This window comes from Myotis daubentonii, chromosome 10, assembly GCF_963259705.1.
Source record: "Myotis daubentonii chromosome 10, mMyoDau2.1, whole genome shotgun sequence".
Classification (NCBI taxonomy): Eukaryota; Metazoa; Chordata; class Mammalia; order Chiroptera; family Vespertilionidae; genus Myotis; species Myotis daubentonii.
Window position 1 is genome coordinate 14,318,379 of NC_081849.1, and position 15,587 is coordinate 14,333,965.

The window sequence follows — 15,587 nt, forward strand, 5'->3', positions numbered from 1 at the left end:
CTGCCTCCCTGGTGGTCAGTGCACTCCCACAGGGGGACATGGCCCCTGATCACAGGCTAGGCCTACGGACCCTACCCGTACATGATTTCATGCGCTGCATCTCTAAGTTTCTATATATTAGGTAGAGCTGTTATGTCTCCTGGAATTGGTAGAATGACGTTGTGTATTAGGTGTTCTGTAGGGTCCAGTGGCTCAGCCTCCTCAGTCACCTGAGCTGGGTACTCTAGGTGAGCCCTTGTGTGGGCTGTGTGCACTGTCGTGTGTAGTTGAACCTTGTTTGTTTTTGGTGTCAGTGGGATGAACGACCCCCTGGCCAATTGTCTGTGAGGACCAGCTGTGACTACAGATGAAGAGCTACTATATAGGAGATGCACCTTTAAAGCAGAACTTGCTTCAGTGGGGCTTTTGTGCTCACCAAGTCTGCCCCTTGAGTGTGTTACTCGTGGATATAACAATCAGGTGTTGCCTTAAGCTGTCCACCAAGTGCACTGGCTCTGGGGCCTCCAGGGAGCTACAAAGTCAGCCACTGCCTAAGCTCTGCCTAGGGACACCTAGCATATTCTACAAAGTGATCTGCAGATGACTGCTACTTGTGTTGGGCTTAGATGTGCCCAGGAGAGGCCAAGCTGTGAACCTTGGCAAGCTGCTGCAAGTACTGGGCCTGGGGCCACTTATTGAGCAGTATGGGGAACACTGAGTCAAGCTGCTGAGAGATTTTAGGAAAGTCTGAAGCCTGCGCTAGAACAAGCCATTCATATGGAAGAGCCACTGCAAGCAGCTTGGGTGGGGCTGCAAATTGGGTGGAATAGGATCTCAGGGAATTACCAGGGTGGGGCAAACAGTGGGGACCAGGTAAATGGAGACTCAGATATGGCACCTGCCAATCAGCTCTGTGGGGGAGAGGTCCCAACACTCTTGTCTGGAATAAAGCGGCCCCTGAGTTCTTGTTCCGATGCCAATTTAGTTCTTCCCCATATGTCCCTTTATCTTTTCAAGCTGCTGCCCCAGCACTAAAACTCAGAGGGAGTGAGTCCAAGTAAGTCTGTGCATGGGCTCTTTAAGAGTAACTGCCTGGGACTCTAGCAGCTTCTGTGTCACTCAGCCACAATCCCTGCTGGTTTTTATAGTTCAGAGTTATGGGAACTTCTCTTCCTGGCACTGGCTCCCTGGGCTGGGGTCCTTGTTTGGGGCTGAGACCCCTTGCTCCTCATGGGAGGCCTCCTAAGCCAAGATATATCTCCCGATTAAAAACACACTACACATGGATGTGGGACCAGCCTGTTCAGCACTCCCGCCCCTCTACCAATCTCAATGTTGCTTCTTTTTAATTCTCTAGTTGTAAGATTTCCATTCAGCCAGATTTCAAGTGGTTCTGAATGATGGTTGTTCTGTATTTTAGTTTCAATTTTGATGTGATTGTGGGAGAATGAGAGTATCACCATTTACCTACACTGCCACCTGGGTTCCTCCAGCCAAGAATAATAATAAGTATATTCTTCCTTAACAAATCAAGATTTGATTGAAATTTGAATCCATTGTGTTTCAGAGAACTTCTAGGCACCCTTTAAGTAAGGTTTTTCTTTTTGAATTGGAAAAACATTGTCGAAGAAGCATTATTTATGGAATGGCATATTTCACACTAACACTTCTTTTTATTTCTTTTTAAGAAATTAAAGAGAATGGCCAAGTAACATGCAGGCAAATGATTATTCTAAGTCCTAGCTATACTGTAAACTGTTGGTTCTATGCAGATATTTGTGATGATGGGAAATGTGCTCAGCTTGTCCTTAATCTATCAATCTCAGTCATGACTCTGATCATTCAGCACATCATGATGGGGGGGGGGGTAATTTCTAATAAAATGGGCCAACATAAAGACCATACTGCCTAGAATGATGAATCTTCAAGTTCCAAAGCAGTATAACAGAGAGATCTCAAGGATGGTGTCTCCCTAAGAGAGGAAGAGCTCTGTCTGTAGAGGCTTCAGTACTTGTGCTTCTTTAAAACAAAGCTTGATCTCAACACATTGGGGACCAGTAGTTTTATTGCTGGCTTTACCCAGTGGCCAAATAAGTTTCTATTGAACGAGTACAAAAAAAACGTTTTACATAAAGGTTAAAGGCATACTTTAAAATTAAATACCCATTGCATTTTGAAGTTATTTATTACATGTTTTTAGAAGCTAATATCTTTTTAAAGAATTCTCATGATAGGCCACAAGCCTTAGAACAGAAAGCACAAGAATTCTCGTGATCTGTCCCCAATGTGTTTAAGACAGACTTCAAAACTAGCATGAAGCCATTGCTTACAACAGCCGTGGGCAAACTACGGCCCGCGGGCCGGATCCGGCCCGTTTGAAATGACCGTACCCTTTTATGTAATGATGTTTACTTTGAATTTATATTAGTTCACACAAACACTCCATCCATGCTTTTGTTCCGGCCCTCCGCTCCAGTTTAAGAACCCATTGTGGCCCTCGAGTCAAAAAGTTTGCCCACCCCTGGCTTACAACCTACTCTTAAAATGTCACAACTCAGTGACCTTATTTATAGTGAGTCTTGGAGAGTCAATGATAAGAACAGCATGGATAAAAGTATGACCCCTTTCTCATCTTGCTCAGAGGTAGGACAGGTTGTTGCCTCCATGTGTAATATGAGGCATGCTGAGAAACATCACCCTCCACAAAGTAATTCTCCTTCCTGGTGTCAGAGCACCTGCTGTGGGATGGACACTAGGTTTGGTTCTGCTCATTAGTAACTACATGATTTTATTAACAGCAATAATAGCAGCTACCACTGAATCTCACTGTGGACCAGGCACTTTAGTTATAGCACTTATATTTATTCACCTGTTTAATTCTCACAACTCTGAGAGACACATAATTCCACTGCCCCATTTTACAGGTGAAGGATACGAGGGACAGGAAGATTGGAAAATCTGCCTAACATCACCAAGGCAGTAAACTGTGTAGTCTCTGAGTATTAGTTTCTTTTTCCACAAAATGTGTAGCATTTTACATACACATTGCAGAGCTATTGTGAGAATTAAAGAAATAATAAAGGTAGTAAAGAATCTGGTAATTAACAGATGCTCATTAAAAGGAGATATTTTTAATGATTCCTTTAGATTAAAACCCCTTCTCCCAACACCCTCCTGATAAGAACCCATAATGACTCCTCATTTTATGCAGTGGTTCTCAACCTTCCTCATGCCGCCACCCTTTAATACAGTTCCTCATGTTGTGGTGACCCCCAATTTCATTGTTACAAATTGAACATAATTAAAGCATAGTGATTAATCACAAAAACAATATGTAATTATATATGTGTTTTCCGATAGTCTTGGGCGACCCCTGTGAAAGGGTCGTTTGACCCCCAAAGGGGTCGCGACCCACAGGTTGAGAATCGCTGATATAGAGGTTGCTTATCTACCAAACTCAAAGCTGCCAACAAAGAACCAGAAGAGAAGTACAGAGCAATCAAAAGAGTCTAATCTAAATAAGCAATCAAACAATCCTCTTGCCCATTACCCTAAAGAGCCCTAGGGGCCTTGCTAAGATCCTATTTACTCTAAGAGAGCCTTTGTTCTAAGGAGTTCGGTAGTAAGGTTCCCCAACTCACAGATGATTAGAAATGCATGTTACAAAGGAAAGAGTCTGCGTGGAGCAAGACTTGACAACTGACTGGCTGTAGTAGGGGAATGGAAGCTCACAATAGCCAGATGGGAGAACTCAAAATGCAGATCAGTCTAAACTCTCTGAGGAGGGCATGCCCTGTTCACAGCCCTAGAACAGCCTCAACTGGCCTGGACTGCAGTAATTTGCCTTCACTATTCTCATGGTCATTTGACTTTAAGCTCTTTAAATGGCAAGGGCATTATTGAATTCATCTTTTTATCTCTGAATCTCTCACATAATGGAAGCTCCATAGATGCTTATTGAATGAATGGTTATTGATTCATTATATTACAAGAAAAAGATACAAGAATTTGTATTCATGCTTTCAAAGGTAGAAAGCAATACAAATAACGTTGAGAAACCTTCCATTCAAAGGTATTCAAAGAGTTGTCACTTAAACAGGAAAGCTGCAACAGCCTGGAAAATCCTTGTCAGTATGGAGCATGTCATTACATGAGACTCTGGATAAAGTAGGCATTACCCGTCCATTAACCCACTGGGGAGAAGAGGAGAGGAACTGCAAGAGGAGAGGGAACAAGGTCTTAATGAGCTCTTGGGAAATTCGGTGGAGAGGGAGAACGAAGGCACAGGAGACCGATTGTGAATGCTGACGAATGGGATCAATGTCACAATTGTACTGAGGCCCAGCCCTCATTCCGCCTTTTCTCCAGAAAATGGAGTGGCATTTTAGAGGAAACTTGGAAAATTGATTTGAGCTACTTTGGCAGGTGGCATTAACCTTAACAGAAATGAACATAAGGCAAGATAACAAAGTGAGATAATAATCCATCAGCTAAATTGTGAGCTGTCTATGCTTTAGGGGAGGGTGCTATTACAAAATACAGAGAAAAATCCTTTGACTGACAAAGATGACCAGACCCTGAAAAGACTCAGGGGACAGAGAACCAATGAGAACCCAAACTGGTGTTTTCCAGAGCCAAGCGGAAGGAGGATAGTCAGAAAGGAAGCAAATGAGTGAGTATGGTGACTGCAGGGCATAAAAGTTAGGAGTGGGGTTATGAGCTGCAGGTCCAGAGATGGGGTAGAGAGAAAGGACATGTTAGGTTGATTTGGGGGGATCTGGGTGAGAGAAGCGGCAAGACCGCTGAGTAGAAATTCCCTAATGATGTGCGTTGGCACACAGGCCTGTCCAGCCCCTTTGAGCCTCCTGCTCAGTGCAGGAGCACAAAAGCAATTCCTGTGTGCCCAGGCATAGCAGGGAGGGGTGTAGGGTTGTAAAGAGCCACCAAGCTTTGCATGGCCTTATGTTTTACAGACACAGCAGCATGACCCTGAGAAGACTGTGATGGGTGAGCTCAGGGAAACCTAGACGCCAAGCAGCCTCAGAAAGGTTTGCTGAGTGGACCTTACTGAAAATCAGATGGGAAAGAGGAACTTGAACACTAAGGAAGACAGAGGATCAACTGTATCAGAATCAGGCTTTAGCACTAATTAGAATTAGATTAGAATTAGATTAGTACTAATTAGCCTGAGGATTAGATTAGAATCTCACGGTACAATGAACTTTTCATTGATAGACTAAGTTTCATGCCTGTGAAAGCACCCCCCTTTTGCCACATCCTGATTGACCCTAAACTGAAACCTACCATCAGGAACACCACCACCTACGCAGACTGGGAGCCAAAGGCCTCTCACCTTGCGCTGCCTTTGAAAGGATGAAAATAGTATACTATTGACCTGTTGTAAATTCCTGAAACAATCAAAATCCAAACTTGAAAAATCACGTTGTCAATCGCATTGTGTGTAATGTAGTAGATTGAAATGTGTCAGAGGTGAGAGTGGAAAAAGCCTCCATTCTGTGCAGCTTTAGGGCTACCTGCCTTCTGACGGAGCCCGGACTCTCCTGCACAAAGGTACCTCTGGTTTCCCCTCTGAAGTCACCTTCCCTGACAGCTCGGTGACTGAGGCCTCTGACAGCTCCTCATGGAAAGCATGGAGAAGAGCATGCCCCACACCTGCACTCTTCCTATTTCCATATCATTAGGATGGATTTCTTTCTGTTGTTCAGGCAGGTGCTGGGAATGTAACAAGGAGCATTTAAATGAGCTGAAGGTTCTGGCTTAGCCCATTTTCTTTCTTTTTATAAAGTTGTTTTTTTGCTGCTGTTCATTCACATTTCATATCCTTGATGGACTATATTTAGCCTCCATATTTCATAGTTTTTAGAGGCATGAATTATATTTTGCATGCAAAATGAAACCTGTGAAATTTCCCATCTGGGGCAACTTTGCAAATTTTGCCAGAAACAAGAGTCAGGTTTCACCATTGAATACACTTTTATGCAGACTAGAAATTGTTAAATAAGATGCTAGAAGTCAATTGAAATGTAGCTTCTTGCCTTCATAAGACAATCTGAAATAAGACTAAACCAGACAAATTATCATGCCATCATCCATGCTCTCAACTGAGAAGCCTTGTTACTAGACAAAACTGTGTCAAAGAAAATGAAAATAAGTAATTTTCTTAAACACTGGGTTAGTCAGCTTGGGCTGCCATACAAAATATCATAAACTAGGTGGCTTAAACAACAGACATTTACATCTCACAGTTCTGGAGGCTGGAAGTCCAAGATCAGAGTGCCAGCATGGTCAGGTCCTAGTGAATGCTCACTTCCTGCCTTGCAGATGGCCACCCTCTTGCAGTGTTCTTACATGGCAGAGAATAAGAGAGACGGAAAGAGATAGAGAGAGAAAAAGGGAGAGATTTCTTTATCAGATTAAGACCTCAACCTTATGACATCTTTTAGCCTTAACTCCTAAAAACTCTATCTCCAGATATAGTCACATTGGAGGTTCAACATATGAATTGGGATGATTTTATTGGTTTTAAAACTTTCAACATATGCTAGAGAAATGAGAAATTAGCATAATAAAGGACCACTGGGACATACAATCTGGAAGCCACCATTCTCTCATTTGGTCAATAACAAGGTCATTTCAAGCTCGTGAGTCTGATAAAACACTAAATCTTTCTCATCACAACAGTAATATTCCCTTGAACAGAGGGTTCCTCCTAAAATGAACTGCTTATAAATCACCCAAAGCCATTGCCTGAAAGTGCCACAAGTGAGAAAACTTAAATTCTATATATACTTTATTAAGATACCTTCCTATAAATCTAATTCCCCCCAACTTCATATTATCTTGCATTCTTTCTCCTTACTCTCTCATATAAATTCCACATGCTATTTAAGAATCCATAGATGAAGGATTAAGATCTCTATTTAGGTAAGACATCGTCTTTCATCACCTATTTATCTGCCTCCAGGACCACGACTAAATGTATCTGACACCACAATAATAACGAGATCCAAGGTCTCATCTCTTCCATAGGTCCTACCTCATCATCTGAACACAAAATCATCTTTCCTCTCTGAGTTTCTGTACCACTTCTGGTTCATGTTTGTGAGATTCATTTGACAATTAACTGTTCACTATAGTCATTCTTAGCCTCAGGCCTATTCTCAGGTACTATTAGTTCTCTATGAGAACTTGTGACTATATATATGCACATATGTGCTTCATTTCAATGATAATCTAAAAATTACAGGCATGCTCTGGGTCATCTGATTAACACCTTATAACAGAATTGCCTTTTTTTTTTTTTTTTCAGAATTGCCTTTTATTGTCAGTGCCCATTTGATTTATGACTGTTTTGGTCCCAAGTAATACCACTTTAATCATAACAAACTAATAAGACAAACATATAGGCAGACAGTATGCAAATGATGCTTTTGTATTAGGTGAAAGTTCGATGAAAGCAAGGTATCCTACATGTGGAAAAAAAACACACCATAACGTCAAAATTAAAAAGTGCTTGTGTGGCAGGATAAGAAACAAGGAAAATTCCTGGGCAGGGGGAAACTGAGACAAGAAAATTAAACAAGGCCAAACAGTTTGGGCAGCTTACAGCCAGCTTGTGAATTGCAAGACCTTATCTTCCCTAACCAAGGACACTTGAGAGAAAATGGTTTATACCCTCTTCCTAACAAGAGAATGCATAGCTTAATCACCCTGGCCTGGGAAAACAGAAAAAAAAGACCCAATGAATGCCATTTGTGCCAGTCAAACCCAAGGACAGATGAAGTTGGGGAACAAATAACAACAACCCCATTAAAGCCACACAGACCTAAGATAACAGTAAAACAGACCAAAAAAATAATCCAAAATCACTATACACTCATTTTGATGCATCAGCATATTAAAAATACACCTGTAAAGCTGAGGAATATTCTACTGAAACCTACCCCTAAGATTTCTGCCAAAAAAAAAGGAGAAAGCCCTCAGAATCAAGACTCAATGTGGGCTTGCTCTAGAACAGGGGTGGGCAACCTTTTTGTGAGTGCGTACCAAAACCAGCAAAATCTCTGACTCAAAATTCTTCTGCGGGCCAACCCTAATGTTTTGAGAATATGTTACGCCTACTTGATATCTCTTAAGGTGTACGTATGTGAAGAACCTTAAAGAAATAATAAAATTCATTCGAGTGACAAAAACAGTATATGATGATGAAAAATACATTTATTTTTTAATGTATACATGTACACTGATAGTCCGACAGAAAACTTATGACTCCGTTTGATATTATCAGTGGGACTTTTGCTGCTGCATCACTGACGACAGAGATTTTACATCAGGTTTATATTTCATGACCTTCAGAGATACGTACGAGCTACTACTTTCATACTTCAGGCTACTCCTACTATGAGACTTAACAAAATTCATCACTGAGAACAAAGATTCACAAGCTTATGTGGATGAAACCAAAACACTGGTCAGATCTAGGAAGGCAGGGAGAGTTAAGGCAGAGGCATAAAAATTGCTCTTCCCCTTTCTCGTCAATCCATGTCTATGGTCTTTAAGATAACTTGTTATGTAAAATTATTTATTTATCTAAGATGCACCTACACTGAATTTATCTGAAAAATAAAAAAGTCAATATTAAGAAAAAAATTGTAAATGGAAGATTATAAGAGAGGGTATCGAGTGCCAGCAAAAGTTACTGGCGTGCCATGCTTGGCACACATGCCAGGGGTTGCCCACCCCTGCTCTAGAGCATTCCCCCATCCCTTCCTGGGCATGAATTTTTATTTCTAAGGATCCCAATGAGACTTGCAACCAGGGGAGCAGGGGAGCAGTGGGCAGCAGCAGCTTGACCCAGACTCAACTCCTGTTCCTGTTGCCAAGGCCCTCTTGTCTCTGACTTCCCAGTGAGCTAACAGCAGCCCCGCCCTGGCTCACTTCTTTGCTGTAACGTTTCTAGAGCCAAAGCAGAGCACCACCTGGGCTCTCTCCTGTTGTTTCTTCTACCCTAATTCCTTCCTTTGTTTTGCTGTCCCCAGCTTTGATAAACGTACTCTCCAAACCATCTGGAGTCATGCTGTGAAATCTTTCCTACACAAAGTCAAGAACCCACACGTCACAGGCCAGCCTGATGCAAACCTCTTCTGGGCCAGCCCCTGTCTGGTAACACTTGGAGATTTATGTCATCACTCAGAGCACAGTCGTAGAAGCACGCCAAACCTTAAAGAATTGCTGCCAATTTAGTTTCAATGAGACAATATCACTTAGCACATTGATGACTGCTAATTGGAATATGTGGCTTTGGTTATTTTTTTACATTTAATTTACAAATAAGTTTTGGTTTTATAACTATGTAAGAGCTACAAGTATACAGAGTATACCTGGTTTATGTTTGTCCACATTGAAATTACATTACAATATAAATAATTCAAAATAAAACTGGAATTCCACAGACTTTTAAAACTTCTGACTATAAAGCAGTAATTTATTTAATTACTTATTTTGATGTAATACTATATTGTGACATTTCTTTTATTGTGGCCTCAAATGGTTGTTTGTCTTTTAATGTTTAATTATTTCCATCTGTTATTGCCTTGTTGCCTTGTTTAAAATATAGATTTCTGCAGGACAAAAATGAGCTTTCAGGCCATTTGCAACCTTCTTAGTGTCTAGCACATTGCTGAGGGCATAACAACTGCCCAATGACGTTTGTGGATTTTAGTTCTTTGATCAACAATTCTGGACTTGACTTCGCATTTCAAAATTGTCTATTTATTTGTTTTGTTAAACCCACTTCCAAGAAAGGTATTTTTAAAAATCTAGTCTTATGCTTCTGGTGTCTACTATAATTACAGGCAAATAATAAATAATTTTTATCCTGGTGCCAAGAACTGCTCTGAGCATTTTACATAGATCACCTCACTTCATGATAATAATTACAGGAAGGTAGGTAGGTAATAAATGATTACTTCTGTTTATTAATGAGGAAACTAAGTCATAGAGAGCTTAATTAAGTACGTTACCCAGAGGTCATACAACTAGTAAGTTCTAACGAAGGCATACCAAGCCGATGGGCCACCCTGTGAACTTCCCACAACTTCAGTTTGCAAAAGGAATTGTGAAAGCCATTGCTCTATTACTGCACTGATGCCTCAGATTCCTTACCAGAAAAGTGCAGAATTGATAAAAATATATATAGATATATATATATTCTTCTTCATTCTTCATTGTGGCGACTACCACATTATTTATTGAACACCTATCATATAATATCTATGGTAAAGGAGTAAATGGCATAGTAAAAGTAGTTCAAACTTCAACTTTCTTAAATGGACATATTACTGAAAAGCAAGTATTTTGGTATTTTATTTGGTCTTACTCATATTTTACCTTGCTTTATATTTTGCTTGGAAAAGTGCTTAGCATTAAAATAGTAGTTGAAGATTCTTCTCTTTTACGCTTAGAAATAGTAGTTTAGGATCAGCTTTCATGTGCAAAACTCACTTTATTTTTATTGATAATTTATTCTTTTCCAGTTTAAAAAACACCCATTCAGATCATGTCTGGATGTCTGATAAAATGACCAAATATTTTTATGATCGTAGTGATACAATCTATTTGGGCAAATGGATTACTGGCATGACACTCGTGTTGATTACAGGAGCCAAATACAATTCAGTTGTGATCAATAGAGCCTTTGAAGCACATTCTTTTTACTGTCTTATTTTTCTGGCCTTTTGTCTTAGCTCCCAGAAGAGTGAATGGTCTCTGACAGAGTCTCTCCTCCCAGTGAGTTTGCAGGACATACACTTCTTTAATGGGAAAAATCTAGTTCCCTCAGTTATCACATGAAAATTTGATTTCCCACGAGACTCTCCTTGTTCCTGCCCAGAGATGAGATTTGTTTTCTTGTAACTCTCAGTTTAGTGTGTCACCTAATGGTAACGATGATCAGCTCCATCCAAGGCTAACCATCAGAGTGTATGAATTGGGGTCTGTTCTGGATAGTTCCTGAGATTCATTCATGTATGCATTCATTAACCCATTCTTCAATACACATTTTGGATATTAATGCCTTGCAAGCTGTGTGTTTTGCAAATACTTACTCTGTGGCAGGCACTAGGAGAAATGGATATAGAAATGATTAGAAAAAAATAAAGCCTGATATCAGAGCACTCACACATTGGACAGATATGCAAATAATTAAGTGGTAAGATAAGCATTGTAATTGTATAAGTGCTTGAATCCTGTGATGTGAGTGTAGTAGGGGGAGCTGGCAAAGCTAGAAAGAAGCACTACTCTGGGCTGTTTAACATATTTTTCTTCCCAATTTTAATGAGATATAATTTATATGTAACATTGGATAAGTTTAAAGTATAGAACATAATAATTTGATAAATGTATATATTATGAAATGATTATCACAAGTTTAGTTAACATCCATTATGTCACATAGTTACATATATTTTTTTCTTTGTGATGAGAACTTTTAAGATTCACCCTGTTAGAAACTTTCAAAAATACAGAATTTAACCACAGTCATCCTGCTGTACATTGCAAACTTGTTTATAACTAGAAGTCTGTACCGTTTGGCCACTTTTACCCATTTCCCCTATTCCCACCCCTACCTCTAGCAATCATAAATCTGATCTCTGCTTCTATGAGTTTGTTTTTTTTAGATTCCACATACAAGTGAGATCAGACAGTGTGTGTTTTTCCCTGTCTGACATATTTCACTTAGAAGAATGCTCTCAAGGTCCATCCATGTTATCACAACTGGGCATATTTCCTTCTTTTGAAAAGCTAAATAATATTCCACAGTTTCTTTAACTATTCATCCATTGATGGACATTTAGATGGTTTTCATGTCTTGGCTATTGTAAATAATGCTGCAATAAACACATGGGTACAGATATCTCTTTGGAACAGTGATTTTGTTTCCTTCAGATAAATACTCAGAAGTAGAATTATTGGATTAGATGGTAGTCCTACTGTTAAATTTCTGAAGAACCTACATACTGTTTTCCATACGGGCTACACCAATTTACATTCCCACCAACAGTGCACGAGGGTTCCTTTTTCTCCACATCCTTGCTAACACTTGTTATTTCTTGTCTTTTTAATGATAGCCATTCTAACAGATTTAAAATGATGTCTCATGGTGATTTTGATTTGCATTTCCCTAATGATTAGTAATATTGAACACTTTTTCATGTACCTGTTGGCCACCTAAATATCCTGCTTGGGAAAATGTCCATTCATTTCTTTTACCCATTTCAAATTAGATTACTTAGGGGTTTTTTGTTGCTGCTTGTTTGTTTGTTTGTTTTTGCTATTGAGTTGTATGAGTTTCTTACATATTTTGGATATTAATGCCTTGTCAGATGTGTGTTTTGGAAATATTTTCTACCACTCCACAGGAAGCTTTTTCTCTCTTTGATTGCTTCTTTTTCTCTACAGAAACCTTTTAGTTTGATGTAACTCCAGTTGTTTATTTCTACTTTTTTTCTTATGTTTTAAGTGTCATAGCAAAAAATCATTGCCAAGACCCAGGTCTAGAAGCTCTTTCCCTATGTTTTCTTCTAATAGTTTCATGGCTTTAGGCCTTACATTTAAATATTTAATCCATTTCAAGCTAATTTTTGTGAGTGGTGTAAGATAGGGAGTATAGTTTCATTATTTTATGTGTGAAAATCTAATTTTCCCAGCTCCATTTATTGAAGATACTGTCTTTTATCCTTTGAGTATATTGGCTCTCTTGCCATATATTAGCTGACTATATATGCATGGATTTAAGAAGCTTTCGATTCTGTTATGACATCTTCCTGAAGTCTGTTTAGAACAATACCCAGAGTAATGGGTATAAATGCCCTATGTGCAAGACCACCTTTAGAAAGCATGACACCTCACCCAGAGATGGAGGGAGGAACTGAAAATCCTGGCAGCCAGCTTAATAGCTGTTTGAGATCTTATGTGCTTTTCTTTATAAAAATGTATAAATTCACATAAATATTATTCTAGCATAATATAGCATACTTATTTTAATATAAAAATGTGTTAAATTAGCCTTCCACATTTTGCAATGGAAAAATTCCTTATGTAAAATTATAATCCAGAAAAAGTGCCAAATTCTTACTGGGACTTTTCATAGTCTTTGGCACAGGAGTGAGCACACCAATTTTAAGATGAGAAAATAATGTTTTAAAGAAAAAAGAAATAGATAACATACTATTTCAATCAGTGTGAGTACATTATGAAAACCCCAAATACCTTTGACTAAGATAATTAACAAAACAGTGTAAAATCAAATTTAAATCCATAGACCCCCAATTATTTTGGCAAAAAAATTAAGAGAAAGTTTACAAAGTTGCTTGAAGTAATTTTGAAAACACATAACACTGACTTAAAAATTCATCTTTTTGGGGATTGATAAAAGAGAAGATGCAAGAATATTTATATATCTATTACCATAAAATGGAAATTAAATTTATACTTACTCTATAACTTATAAAATTAGGTTTTGATCTAAGTCTATTTTCTTTCTTCTTATATTGAATATTCTGTGTAGGGTTCCAAGTTCTGCTGATTTATAATCTTAAAATGATACATTTTTTTATTATAGGAAGCTACATAGGAAATGTTTATTATAGAAAAAATAGTTTATTTAAATGTTTACTAGTAAACCATTTGCCCTAGGAGGCTGATCTAACTCGCCAACCTTAATATGCTTAACCCACTGACTCAAACCTCTCTGACCTGGTTCTAGTGAACTAAACTGGTATGTAAAGACCCAGCAGACTCTCTCAGACAGCTAAAGGCATCCCTGCTTATAAAAAGCTACTTTTATAAGTGGTAAAGTGATTCTCACAAATTAACTTAAAACAATGCGAAATCGTGATTTTCCTCTAAGTTCCTCAAGTAAAACTCAACAAAGTCCATTTACCTCTTCCACCTTCTCCTGCTGTACATTCTGATTGCTGCTCTAGCCAATTGCTGCTGCTCCTCCTCCTTCCTTCACTCCTGACCTGTTAATGCCTCATCACTCACTTGGCTACCCAAAGCAAAAATCTTTATTTATTTCTCCCTAATCTCACTACCCAGCAATCATTCATCACCCTGCAAGTTGCATCCAATAAGTATTACCGGTGGCTGCATGCTGCTGAGCACAGCAAATTCTTTCCTGTCCCCATTCCCTGACTTGGCCTCCCTGTACCGCCTCTCCATGTTCTGGAACACAGTAACCTAGATTCAGATGCCGGCTTGGTCACTAATTTAGCTATCCCATAGGAGTTACTATTCAGAATCTGTTTCCTGCAGGCTCTCCCAAGCCCATTGCCAGTCTGCAGGTTGGTGCACTCCACTCTCTATCCACTGCATCTGTTCCACTCAGGGAGGGAGATCAAGGACATGTCTCCCAGCTGCCAGTCACTTTCCATCCACACCCCACCTGCCACCAGAGACACCACATCATGCCACCACTCAAAGCTTCCCTGAATCCCTGCTGTCCAGCCAAGATAACATCTGTCACCTTGTTTAGAAGCGCATTTAAGGCCCACTGCAGCCCAGAGCAGACAATCATGTCCCCTACACTCATATCATGTTAGATTATCCCAGACATTCATTATTTTATTCAGTATTCTCTGAATGGCTGCTATATGCCAGGCATTGCGCTAGGAATTCCACAGTGAATAAATCTGACATTTTTAGAATAGTGATATATGGAGGGGGTATGGAAAGCAAATAATTAAAACAGAGTGATGAGAACTATAAGCGATGTTTAATAGATAGGTGAGGAGTGCATCAAATCCGGCTTGGAAGGTAGGGATGGATTTCCAGAGGACAACTGGGAAAGGCAAGATCTGAAGATGAACATACACAATGCTAAGAAGTTCTCAATTAGTTTCTCTCCTTTAAAAGAGCTTTTTTCTTTTCCAACAGCATTCTTACTTGGCCTTCAAGGTCATTCCCTGATCTTCCCAGGCAGAGCTAAGTATTCTCCACCTATGGTTTCATAGCACACCTTCCATACCCACATCATGGCTCTTCCCTGCTGCAACACAGTGATTGGTGAATGTGAATGGCCTTGTTCTCACCTGGGAGCTCTACCAAGGCAGAGAACGTGTCTTTATCCATTTTTGTGCCCAATCACACCTGAAAAAGACAGAAAGACAGAGCTTTTCCAAAGGGATTTGGAAAGTATGACCAAAGGAAATGTTTAAAAAGTGGTTGCACGTTGAAGAGAGAATTCAAGCATGGGGTGAGTAGACTTGAGGATTCATTTCGACCCAGAGTCTAGAATTCTATGCTAGGTTGGTGTCCCTAAAGATCATTTTAAAGTATTCTTCAGACTATAGGTTCTGTAAGTTATTAGTTTTCCATATATTATTTCCATATAATTATTGATTTTAGAGAGAGGAAGGTGGCAGAGGGAGGGACGAGAGAGAGAGAGAGAGAGAGAGAGAGAGAGAGAGAGAGAGAGAGATCACCTCTGGTACTTGTCCAACCGGGACTTGAATCCGAAACCTAGGTATATGCCCTGACCAGGAATAAAACCCACCCCTTTTTGGTATACAGAATGATGCTCTAGC